Consider the following 13,907-nt stretch of genomic DNA (forward strand, 5'->3'; position numbering starts at 1 on the left):
TTTTTAATATTTTACATTTTTAACTTTAACTTTATTCCCTTGTTTTATACTAACCCATAACCTTGTTCTTTTTTTTACTAACCCATTGCATTAGCATTTCATTTTACTTTATTTTATTACTTGTGCACTGCTGTCTTGTTGTCTATTGTTACACTGTCTGTCATGCACCAACCACAGACAAATTCCTTGTATGTTTGACATATTTTGGCAATAAATGTTTCCTGATTCCTGATACGTTCTGCAGAATTCCTCGACACTAATTATAATGAGTTGGTTCCATGGACAGCTCTTGTGTCGTGTGTAGAGGATGTGTGTTGTTTCTGTGCTGTCTTGCGCACTGCAGACACACAGCAGAACAAGACACAGCCGGGCCTTTTATACGTTAGACATATTCACACATCCATTCATTTAATTATTTGATTATAGGCCGACCTATGAGCAAATTGGTTATCAGTGTAATTTACTGTAAGTTATCAGAACGGAGCAGTACAGTCGCTCTGCAGCTCATCTGTCGGTGAATAAGTGCTGAAACATCTCAATAAAGTTTTTGCGTCTCCTTTGCCACCTGCTGATTAAAGTGAAGGAGATCTAACGACTCCCGCTCGGGCTTCGCTCCTCTGACTTTTGGCCTGCTTTGTTCTTAACTGTTGTCAGTCAAAAGTTGATTATTGTGTGTGAGAGAATTTAAAGCAGTTAGCCAGTGCACCGGCCTCAAGCTTTTGATAACGTAATTTACTCAATGTTCAAAGCCTGTTTCAGCACGTGTGTTATCTCTGACAGTCTAGGTATAGCGGTAAAATATATCAATCTTTGTTTTCTTTGTGTTTAATTGGCTTCCCCTGTCCCGTTTTCCTGCTCACTTATAACAGGGTGACAATCCTCACAAATCGGATCAGCTGTGCTCATTATCCACTATCCATAGCCTGGTTCCCTGAACCACTCGGCCGCTCTCTCCCCTCTGCAGCTGACCTTTCTACGCCGCGCCACCACGCCACCTTTTTATATGGGCTCCGACAACCGTAAAGGAAGAAGCTCCCTCCTTTGACTACAGCATCACCCGTGTGTCCCCTAAACCCATGGCTAACTAAATTTGCTCTTTTGATCATCTGACTAAAAAACAGACATTTGTTGCAGGAAACTTACGAGGTGGCTAACTGACCAAACGTTAATTGAAATAATTCAAAAACTAGACAGGGGTGTGGGAGTAGTTGATTTTAACGTTTCCTCCAGCTTGAGACTTATTTGGTAGAAATCTTCAGGAAAGCTTTTCCTACAGCCTTCCTTGTCATTGTATTTCTGTTGGTACATCATTTGATCATTTGATTATGGAACTTCTCCTATAGAGATATTTAACTATTGTAAAAAACAATAGAAGTGAACACATTAACGGGGGTTGCATAACATTTCCCCACACATCACATTACGTTAACCTTTAATATCCTTTTGTAGGAGACATTTCAGTTGTAAAGGTACACACCATGTAACCCCTGCAAGAATATTTCCACTCGCTTTAAAATGAACTAAAAATGAAATCAAAGTTACTCCTAAGGCAATGTCCCAGTCAAGCTACCTCACCTTGTCATAAGTGTTTAATGGAGACATTGTGATGCGACCCTGTTCAGCCTTTTTGTGGAGTCCCACAGCTTGTGTGACATGTGTCGAAATAAATTCCACCGTACTTCTTTCAAGAAAGCCATATAAATAGATTTAGAGGAGAGAAAGGAGATTGCCTGATGATTGCCTGATGGCATGCTCAAATCTGGTAGACAAGCCATTTGTTGTACCGTGGAGAATTCCTCGTGGACCTCGCAAGATGAGAGATCTTTCAGCTACAGAGCCAAACTGCCAATGTCGTTTTCTCCACCTGTACTTTGGAAAGACACAATGAATCAGTCATCAGTGTCCCTGAGCTCAATGCAAGCAGTCACTGTCTATGAAAGCGTAAATGAGTTACAGGAACAGAAGTATTGCGAAAGCAATCGTGCCTGGCCAAAGAACCTTCTCTTATATGGACCTTTATGAGGAAGTGACGGGTTGACTTACAAACTCAAATGAATTGAGAATAAAAATAAACATGATAGAAGCTCCATGCACTCGTTGGTTTAACTTGAATTCAGGACGAATGGATGAAAGAAAGATATCAACAGTGTAATTTAAATGGATGGAATACGGTGCCTCAAATGTCATAATCAATCTACAACAATTTCCAGAAGAAAATACTCATGTAATCTTATTTGTCATTTTTGAAAAAAACATTAACTTTATAAATTACAATGTTTTTGGTTAACTAGGATGTCAGTCTGGAAACGTACACCCTAAAAAATGACATGCTGATTAAAAGGAATAGGTACTGAATGAACATATGAAAATTCAAAGACTAGGTGGTACGGGGCTTAATTTGTGTCTGTCACGTTCTGAGCCAAAACTTCAGCTGCGTAACCTCCTTATCACCGGAATTATGGTTAAAGTGAAGAAAGGGCGATGGGCCCTTCGCCCTCCGGCAGTGCCCCATTGAAACGCCCCGAAAGCTGTAAAGATTCAAACATATCAGGGATTATTAGAAACCTGAGAACAAGGTCAAAGACTTGCAGAAGAACACAGAGCAAGCTAAACTTAACTTCCACTTCATCCCTGAGGCTGAAAATACTTAGGAGATAGTTGAGGCAGGCTCTGTTGAAAGCTCCCCCGCCGGCACGCAAAGCTTTACTTTTGATGTTAATTCCTTAAAAGCTGTTTCTTTAGCTGGGGATTAGTGCATGAAGAGCCAGGCTTACCATGCTCCGGCTAATAAAGATGAAACATTCAACACAGGTACTCGTACATACACTGGCTTGGGAACAGTGCCTATGAAGTTGCCTTAATTATAGGGAACTCACTTCGCTTCATCAACTATAAGAAAAGGATGACATTTGTACTTTGAAAATACTGTGGTATTAAATGTTGAAAAAATAAATCCTTTGTACTCTTTAACCACGATTCCTGAAGTAAAATAATGAGTATATGGGCCCATCACTTCTCGGCTCATACAGTCAAAGCTGCCTGCAGTGTGCTCTTCACCGTATTGCTAGGGACTGACAATTATGAAGTGTGTCCATTACAGCTGCTGATTAGCCTCCATGTCTGGTCGGGCTTGAGCGACTGTTGCAGCTAATGATTCTGTGGCAGCATGCATAGAAAAACCGACACCACAATTCATTCACTCGGACAAAATCTCCATGATTAATAGGTGTTTCACCAGAACATTCGGCCCTTTGAATATTTGAAATGGTTCTTCCCATCACAGAGTCTCTACTTTGACAGTTTAAAAAGTAAATTAATCAATCCAATCACTGCATCCATCCTGCTTTCAAGTACAATGAATGGCTTTGCTTTCATCACTTAATTGGTTATTTTCCATTAACTAATACCACTATGATTAATTTCAATGACCTTTCTTGGATAAACAAGGTAAAGGTATTTTGAATATTACGATATACATATTGACAGGAAGACAATTTTAGCTAATTACCGCAACAAGCTTTAGTCCATAACCTGCAGAATTAAATCCCAAATGCTAAAGCAATATAGAGTAACCTCAAATCAAATCTGTTCCACAGCTTAATGGTATATCATTCTTTTTTAGTAATTCCTGCATTTTTTGTCCTGTAAAAAGAGTTTGTAAAAGATATATTTTGATCATGAATAAATCTGTGATAAAATTTGCTCACAAACATTGAAATACTATCGTCACAGTTGTCAACTTGCATAGAGCTTTATTACAAGGCAGGTGTGTAGAAGGTGGGGTAGTCTTATCCATCCAATCTATATGATTTGGCAGGAAGGCAAACTTGCCCCCCCTTGACATGAAGCATATTTTGTGTAGGTAAAACAAAAACACATTGCACACCTGAATAAAGGATTGTAGAGGAGAATGCTCTCTGAAATTCTAGTCAAGTTGTACATTTAAAAAGCAATTAATTAAATCATCGATTTCCCTGTGTCATGGGGCTAAATTCTATGAGAGGCCATTAATGACTTACCTATTGAGACGCTTTCACCCATGTATGTATGTATGTATGTATGTATGTCAGAGCATTTCAATAGTGGATGTGAGAGTGTTTCATTAGTAAGTGTGAGAGTGTCTCAGTGGTGAGTGTGAGAGTGACTCAATAGTCAAGACCTCAACAGCCCCTCATAAAATTCCCTCACAAGCAAACATTCCCTAAGAGTTTTTTGTTGTGATTACTCATCGTGATATTGCAATTGCATAATTTTCAAAACGTTTTGCCTCTAAGAAACAAATTGGACGTTGGATAAACTGGCCTTTTACATTTCAAGTTGAATGCTCAAGCACGGTGGAGGAAAGGGGATTCACTTGAAAACCCTCCTGAGACCCCGTCCATTCATTTGGCTCCTCTATGGTGGACATTTTGGTTTTTGACTTCTCCGTTTACTCATTCGAGTTATCTTATTAATTAATAAGTAAACCATGTCAAATAGGTGGGTGTGGGATGATGACAACGTCCTTTTCCTCTCGACGGAAGATTAGCCAGAACATTTTATGGAAAGTCAAAGGTTAAATCAAATATTGCTTATTTATTTTTACTATAATATTTATATATTTCCTTGTTTTTTAACTTATCAGGAATTATATATTTAGTTCTGAAAGCATTGTTAGTTATTTATTTTTTTAGATAATAGTCCTTTTATACAATTTAATTATAGTGGACAAGTAGGAAAAAATGTATGTATTTAATCATTACATTACATAAAAACATTGTTGTAGGAGGCAGAACTCAAGCCGAGACAATTCTGTACCGGATAGTTGAGGGAGAATAAAACTTGGAGCTTTCAGATGATGAGAGGAGAAAGAAGAAGAAAACGATACAGGAGGCTCAGAGGAGCAAACCGACTCAGACAGACAGGAACGAGCAGGAAAGACTTTGTCCTCTGTGGGACATGAGTAGCACATGTTTTATCCCAATCATGCCCAAATAGATTAGTTTGAGGTTCAATTATTATTCCTGTTATTATCTTTCATTTATCTGTGTTATTCTCCATCATAATATATCCACAAGTGTGCTACCTGGGCCTCCTGACTGTCAAGAGGACTCCAATTCAAAACCTTTACCTTTAAGGACAACAAAGTATATGAAGATTGAAGACAACACGCAAAACTCCAGATTGATGAATTATTGACTTATTTTATAATCAGGTCGAATGTATTATTGGTTAAATATGACTCTACAGCAATAATTTTCTTTTTTATCTTCTTCTTGTTGAGTATTTTTTGTACACAAAAATGGGCCTGTGGTGAACATGCTGTGAAATTCTCAAAAAGTTTAAATTGTAGGATGTTTTTTTTTAAACTCTTAAAAGGCAGATAATCACAAAAAAGAAGAAGTTGGAAGGCACTATTTCCACTTAGTTCCCAGGGGGAGATGAAATTATAAGTCCATTTCCTGGGGCCTCCAAAGAAAAAACATAAATTATCACCCTTCTGTCACTATAAATGTGCTCTTTGCAGCAATTTCAACGTGGAAGTCTGACATATTTAGCTGGTTCACTTAGTGTCCAGAAAGTTAGAAAAAAAAACACAACTCTCCTTTTCCTGGCACCAGGCTTTTATCAGCCTTTTACAATTTCAATCTAAAACACAATCATTTCCAACAGAGATTGATATACAATACCGCTATGGTCATGCGTAATAACCATACAGAGTGCATCATTGGAGACTGTGACAAAACGTGTATGTAGGGTGATGGTCTATATTTTCTTTGACACGTCAGGATTTAGACCTACACGTCATCCATTAGTGTGTTAAGTGTAATGGTAAAATATGTTATAACATTGTCTTGTGCTAAAGCCGTGTCTCAAGTGTCCTGTATTTGACCCTGATGTGCAAAGAGCAGTATGATAGAAAATGATAGTTTGCAGCTGTGCCCTGAGAAGGGAGGACGGTTGACCCGATCTCATAGAAGCTTCAAAGCAAAGGACTCCTCTTCATGGCCTTGGTTGATATCTTATTCTGCACGAAAGTTCTGGATCCAAGTTTTTCTTTCATGTCAATTAATAATGATTTGCAGCGGCCACTGACCAGCGACCATCTTGTGTGTGTGTGCTACCCTCAGCTTCACCTGGGTTCTTATCTCAACCTGCTTTGCAGCTTCTCGTAACGGGCATGGAGAATGTCCTTTATATGTGTATAAAAACTCAGCGTTCTTACTGCTCGGAGACGCCATTTCCACAGAGCACCGTGATACGTGCCTGTGTATTTGACCTCCTGCTTGCAAGCAATAAATGGACTTTTTGCAACTTTAAACATTCATCAAGACTCTGTTTTATCAGACAAATCATTCTCTTCTACCGAGCTTTTATTGAAATATTCCACAACATAAGGCACCCATCATACAACATAAAAAGAAATGCCAACAAAACACACTGAAATGGAAAAATACAACAATAGCTCAAACAAGTTATGTGGTGCTTTATGGGATGTGCACAAATCTGTGGTGCAGAAATGCCTCTTCCAAATAACAGTGAAAATTAATTCTACTGAATTTTCTACAAACCTTTTGGGTACACATATGTAAGGATGTGAATGTTCCAATTCTGATGTACAAGTGCTTAACATTTTTCTTTATAATTATCAAATTCTTCAGCCAGAGATGAAACATAACAGCAATAAAAGCTGAGATCTCTTAGGCCACATTTACACATAACGAATTTACAGAAACGAATATTTCTGCCCCTCCGTTTTCAAAAAAGTTTCTGTTTATATGAACCTGCATTAATACGGCCCCGGGCGACATCATAACTATGCCAAACCTGTAGTCGGCAGTGTAACGAGAAGGATAAAGACATGCAAACCAATCAAAATTCTCAAAACCAACAACAAGTAGCATACTGTGATGTTTGACAACCTAAAACTCTGTTTGACCTAGTTCACACGCAAACACAAAAACAGAGTTTTCAGAAATCTCCACTTTGGCCGGAGTTTTTAGAAATTATCGTTTTCCGTAATAAAACCTCCGTTTTTGTGTAAATGAAAGGCCAAAACGCTTGAAAATATATGCGTTTTCCTATCGTGTAAACGGTGTCTCAAAGTGTAATAACTTACAACCTAAACTATTTGCGCATTCACATTGTTTGGTTTTAAAAATCTTCCGGCATTACACAAGATGTATTGTGCAGCTTGTGAACTTCCAGACTGTAAGTGTGTAAAAGCTATCAAGTGACTTTGATTTGCTTTCAAAATGAATATAAATATAGTTTTGTACTACAAAGTTGTGTGCAGCTGAGATTCCTTTCGGATTCCTGTAATTATTTTATTTTTCAATTGTGTAAAACTCATTGCTGTAAATTGCATCACATGAGAATTCAATTCTTAGACCCAAGCAAAACAATGGAAAGAAGTGCATTACTTGGTGATGTCATCAGATGAGTTGGCATGGAGAGGCAGCCGGGCTGCAGGTAGGTCGTATTACAGGGACATGTCATCAGCACATAGGTAGCATGGACTCTCAATGCGTTTCTTTTTATTACAGGTGCTCCAATGCATTTGGACCTCTATAAAGGTGTAAAGCTACACTTGTTCTAATAAAACAGGTGAACCCAACAGCAAATTTTTCTTTGACAGAAAACACGTGGGTAGTTTGAACTTCACAGTTTGGAAAGAAAGTAACCTTTTTATCAAATTGCTTCAAGAGAGCAGTGGCTGCTTGAATGTTAAGACAAAGGGGTTGTGATTTAACATTGCCCAATTCCACGTGGTCTGTCTAAATGTCCCCAATTATTATCCATTCACTTCCTACTGATAAGATCCTCTTCACCAATCTAACATCATCTTACGTCAAATGCGCTTGAAAGTCTAATTAAAATTAATTAACGTGAACAAAAGATGCCATCTTAGTATTTCAGGAGAAGTTTCTTAGCTGTTTGCTAACGTGTCTGTTTTTTATCTGGTTCAATGAGTCTGTATAGGGAGTGACTTAAATTACCTGGCTTTATTGGCCTTGAATTACTGTAGGAGACTTAAAAAAACATTATTGGACAAACTGACCATCATCCATAATGAATGATACTTTTATTCAACAGCAGCTGGTGTAACATTGTGCATGAATTAGATTTTAAAAGAGAAGCTTCCACTTGCCAAATATTGAGTGCAGCTTCTTGTTTGAGGACATCAAGCTAAAAGCTCTGGGACTCAGCAAGCTGTTGTTCTTTTAGACGAGCAAGGTAAAGATGCAAACCCTGGACCTGGCGAGCAGCCACAAAATGTCATTGTAGCTTCAGTAATCAATCCAAACTACTACAAAAGTTGTCAGGGCACAGGTTCAGATGTGCTCAGGCTGAAACTAATAGCTCAAGTACCTAATTATTTCTCCAGTCATTAGTGAACAATATCTTACTTTTTAATACATCTTACAAGTAATATCATGTAATTAATTCTAACGGCAGTCTATACTCGGGCATCAGCTAATTAAGTGCGCTTTGTTTTATGTGATAACTATGGAATGACTGCTGAGATGGCAGTCGATCTAGTACCTTGTCCGTTAATGGCAATTGTGTCTTTTATGCTTCACGATGGATGGACGATGAATTTTGCTTATCTAACCAAGTCCCCTGGGCTGTTGTGTTAGAACCGAGTTATTAATAGCATCACTATTGATGAACTGTCAAATGCTCAGAATTCCACTGATGGACACGTGCACTTGATAACATGTTCCATGCTAAAGGCCATTTTCAATTTACGGAGCTGAGTGACAGCAGTCTACGCGCTGTATCATACTTGACAGCTGCATCACCGCTAATTTAGTTAGCACAGGCTGTTTATTACAGTGTAACGTATTATAAGATCAAAATCCCCAAACCACATAACACTGTGTGTTCAACAACATCTTTTTAAATTCACGCTGTCAATATTTGAGAGTGCATTGGCTGCATTTCGTAAACAGGAATCACTCCTTCTTTGAAAAAAAGACAGAACAGAAAAGCGGCGAAAAGGGAGCCAACCGCCCCACCAGCTTTAACTCTGTAGTCCCCATAGTAGCGTCCAATCAGGATAAGTGCTTTATATTGATTCAGCCCTTGCATTTGATTTCCCCCATTAGGTGTACAGAGAAAGTAAACCTATTATCAGCACGCTTCATCTTGAGAACCCCTATGTGGTTCTTTTACTTGTTTTTACGGGACGCTCCTAGACCGGATTATATGTACGTGTGCTGGTGAGTGCGCAAGAAACAGAACTATAGCTCGCTTTAGCCTCTCAAGTGTGACGTTTACATCTGCGCGTGTGCAAGATTCAGTTAAGTTCTACTCATCTGTCTCGGATATTTAGCAAAAAGCGAATGTAAATAAGAGTGAGTAATTCTGAATCTGGACAGTTATGGAGAAGTTGAATTATAATCTCATCAAGAGCCAGTAGATAATCCCCTATATGTCAGTTCATGAAAATTTGAAGGCCGTAGATTTTGAGCTGCTGTCACATCACAGTGGTTTCATTATACTGTAAAAGTCAAGCGTGGGTTTTTTTTAGAGCAAAGTTAAAATATTTCAAGCATATGCAAAAGAAATAAGTATGTGTTCCGAGTTTGTCACTCAACAGCGAAATGTGTAATACATCACCAAGCCAAATTCACATGAATAAAATAGTGAAAGCAAGTAGCCTTCATAAAATAAGGTTTCAGATTGTGAGAACAAGGCGGTATTCTTTGCTCAGAAACACTGTGTCCTCTGAAGGCTGTGAAAAGTATTATGAAACGCTGTCGCCGGCTCTATCGGCAGAGCAGACGTGTCACTAACTTCTGCAGGCCGCTGCTTTGCCCTGTCCTAACTTTAATGTGAATAAGGTAATCAAAACAGCTCTTATTCACTTTCCAAATGTTATAAAGGCGAATTGATAACATTCTGGACATGGAAACGTATTAAGTGAGTCTTTTTGTAGGAGTGGTGATGCTAAAAAAATGTATTCACAATTTATTCACCATTTTACAAGAGTATTAACAGAGTAGGCTCCACTTTAACTCCAACACACACGCACAAGCAATGCGCTCAAGAACACGCTAATTTGCCGGCGCGGAGAGGTGAATGGTGAGAGACAGCAAAGGCAGGTAACTATGGATTTTATACGTCTGGTCTGCGATGTGATGGTTTCTGCTATGGTCTCTGCTATGTATAATGTGTTTACAAGGAAACAAAGACTTACTTTGTAATGAGCGCAAATATCTGTATTGTCATGCCATACAGATTCATATGTTACTACGATGCATAGATAGTAGCATATGTTTGCATATGCTATTGTAACAACAGATGCACAGTGTGTATGTGTGTAGATGCACGTGAATGGTCTTAAAATTACATATTGCCTCTTCAGTAATTGTGAAACCCCAAGTCCTGTTAAAAAATTACCTTTTTAGTTTCGAAACTGTATATTTATTGTGAGATTACAATCACTAAGCAGCGTGTACAATATCAAAAACAGGCTCACCCAAGATTTTATCTGAATAAGATTCAAAACCATGGGCAGGACAAAGCTCACATTTTGAATACCAATTAGCAGAAGAAACACTAACGGGCATAATTCAGCACAACACGTAACGGAAACCGGGCTGGCCATTGTGCCCAAGTAGCCCCATTATCTTAACTGAATAGCCTAAAATATTTACCACTGACCATCGTCTCCATCTTGCTCAACTAGACTAAAAGAGGCACGCATGTTTTTCTCTGAGACAAATAGAGAGGATAAACATATCAGGACGCATCCTGTCCAGGGATAAAGATTGACAATCAAGATTGTCCTGATATCCTCTGCAGTCGGCCACAGCTCCATTTCTTTTTGCCCCAGGGAGAAAGCTGCTGCGTGTCATCCAGCTGAGAGGGTCATTGCTTGCCAGTTGCTCTCCACTGAGCGAGTCGGCTAACGCCAGAGCAAAGAGGAGGGCAAGGAGGATTGCCTCCGACACTGCCCACCCATGCAATCAACTGTTGGAGGATTTGTGGGAGGTGGAATTAGTCCATCTCTGCCTGACACTTCGCCAGCCTCTTCCCAACACCTGTCCACCTACCCGGCTAGCCCTTCAACTCGAACGGCATCGCTCGACGGAGATACGAGCCTACAACGTACAGGCTGAGAGACGCTTTGTTTACCGAACCACGCGCATTTCGCTTTGCAGGACTGTGTCCCCTTAGCAGAAAGAAAAGCGCTCTCTGCTGACTGCTCGTTGTGTCAGTGAAATGGAGTGGTCTTGTAGGTTCTTGACTAGAGATTTTTTTACTCCGACATACTCCCACAGCCCTGACAGATGACCTCAAGTAGCCTGTCCTCGACACCACCCATTATGTTCAAGTGTGTTCATCCGAATCTATCCTAGACTGAAAGTCATATAACTCTATTTAAAATCTATATACATATGAATAGCATTTACTCCAATTGTCACACTAGTTTTTAAGAGACATAGTGATCCTTCAGCTATATCGTTTGACTTGGTTTTGATATTAATCATGCATTTAATTGGATTTCAAGGGGGATTTATACATGTTTTTGGGAGGTACTGTATGTCTTCTGTAGTCAACCTGTTATTGGTACCTGGGAAAATAAATAGAGTAATGCTCATCTGTTCAATAGGGTGTTCAATGTGTAAGTGTAGCAAAGCTGTTTGACTAATGACTGCAGTCATTTAACAAAAGAAAACTATGAATATTACAAACAGACACCAGTGATAGTATAGTCGTTGTCGAAAGGAAATGTGGGTGGGGCATTCACATTTCATTTTTCAGAAAAATACACGTTATCAGCTTTCGCTGGAACGTCACGCTGTATCTGTGCACTTAATAACACAGTGTTGAAGGAGTGTATAATTTTATTCACCAACACTTCAAAACCAATGTCCTGCTGACAACTGGCAATGATAACTCTCCGGGGGCACAGGGTTGGCCCAGAGGTGGGAGGCTGTTTGATGACTGAATGAGGATGCTGTTTTGATTTGTGGTTGCAGCAACACATAAGTTTACAACGCTGGAAAATAGAGGGGGATTGATATTCCTCCTACATTACACAGAACCAATATGGTTCTATTATTAACCAGCATGGTTACGGACAGGGCTGCAGTGGAGGCAATCCTTCTGTCTGACCTTTTCAATCAGACACACCGGTCAAAGGGAGTTTTTTTTGCGTGTATATCTACACCCAATGAATGAAGAATACACCAATTTGTTAATCAGACACGGGTTGTTGTTGTGAAAATTAATTTGCAACTTAAATTGTGAACAGTGGTAATCGTTTTATATTCTGCAGGCTTTACCTGTAGCTTTGCACACATTTATATATTAACCCATTCTGGTCTGTTTTGTCATGGATATACTTCAGCTAATTATAACTGGTCAGCAATCCTATAACTGTTCTAAAAGCAGAAAAGAGAAGGTGAAGCAAGTTAAATTGTATTACACCTTGTCTACACTAGTGTTTCAATATTATGACACATCTTAATGACCAATCAGTAATATTACACTGAAGAATACCAATTGCCCGGAGGCCTTTTAGCTTTGACAGGTTCTGACTAAGAATGAACAAGCCTTGAAGTAACTATGTTGGAAACCGGCAGTGAAATGGAATGGACAACGTAAGAACTGACAGGAACAACAACTTGTTTTTATTTTCATATATACATTTCCATATATCAAATATATTCATGTAACATATTCCAACAAAATCCCTGTAAGCTGTGTGATCTATTTGTTTCATATCAAATAACAATTCTCAAAAGTCAGCATTGCCAATTTTCACCCAAAACAAGTTTGCTGAATCATAGATGCAAATGTTTGATTTGCTGAAACAGTTTTTTGAACTGATTAGCATGTTATGTGAGAAGATCTTTTTTAACCAAGACCATTTTAAGAAAGCATGCATTGCAATTGAATTCAACAATCTAGCATTGAGATGGAAAATATGTTTTACTTCAGTACCCAAAGAAGCGGCAATTATTATTAATCTGTTGACGACTTGATAGTTTTCTACGTGCCATATTTATGGACATAGATAAGAAATGTTTTCGATATACAAAGATTTAGCCATTGAAGAGGAAGGCTCACATAATATCCATATTCCATTAGAAAAAGATTAGACAGATGCTGACCTCTACAGGTATGATTTTGCCTTGCATCACTTCAAATTACACACAGCTAAATTAAAGAGCTTTTATTGAAACTGAAATTAACTTCCATCATTTACAAATCACAAACACACACACACACTTTAAAAAGCAACGTATTTGGCCATGTATGCCCGAATGTACTGTACAGATGTTTCAAGATAGGCTGAAACTGGTTCATTAAATTGAGCAAAACAAGGAGCTGTAAAGAATGCGGTCTTGCTGAGGCTCTGATGGATAATGAAATGTCTCACCGGAGCCAAAATGTAGTGGCAGAGCAACAGGGAGTCAGACAGCTAAACCGAAAAACTGGGCTATCAGCCTCTACTGACAAACAGCCACAAGCTTGACTGAACTGGGGAAAATAGAGCAGTGGGGAAGACGACATGGTGGCAATGGAGCACAAAGTGGAGATGACAGCCTTTAGGACACAAGTGACAGCAATTGAGGGTAGACAGAGTACTAGGGAGCGTCAGGCAGAGGGAAAAGCCACACTGCAACAACCATTAACTGTGACTTGCGCATGAGCTAAAGACCGACACTGGGGTCTCATTCACAGGGTCCTCTCTCTCAGGCTGCAACTGACCGGCCAACGGAGCAGTACATAATGAGGTTTCACTGCCTTGATTTTTACTGCCATACCACAACTTTGCAAACATGGTCCAAAAGGGCAGTTAGTGTTGCATTTCTAGATGCAAATCTTGCACGACTAAATTAAGAGTTCTGTGTTTTTTATTCATTCAGTGAAAAATGAATAGTTATACTTCTCAAACCCAAACT

Source organism: Gasterosteus aculeatus, chromosome 7 (genome assembly GCF_964276395.1).
Source record: "Gasterosteus aculeatus chromosome 7, fGasAcu3.hap1.1, whole genome shotgun sequence".
NCBI lineage: Eukaryota > Metazoa > Chordata > Actinopteri > Perciformes > Gasterosteidae > Gasterosteus > Gasterosteus aculeatus.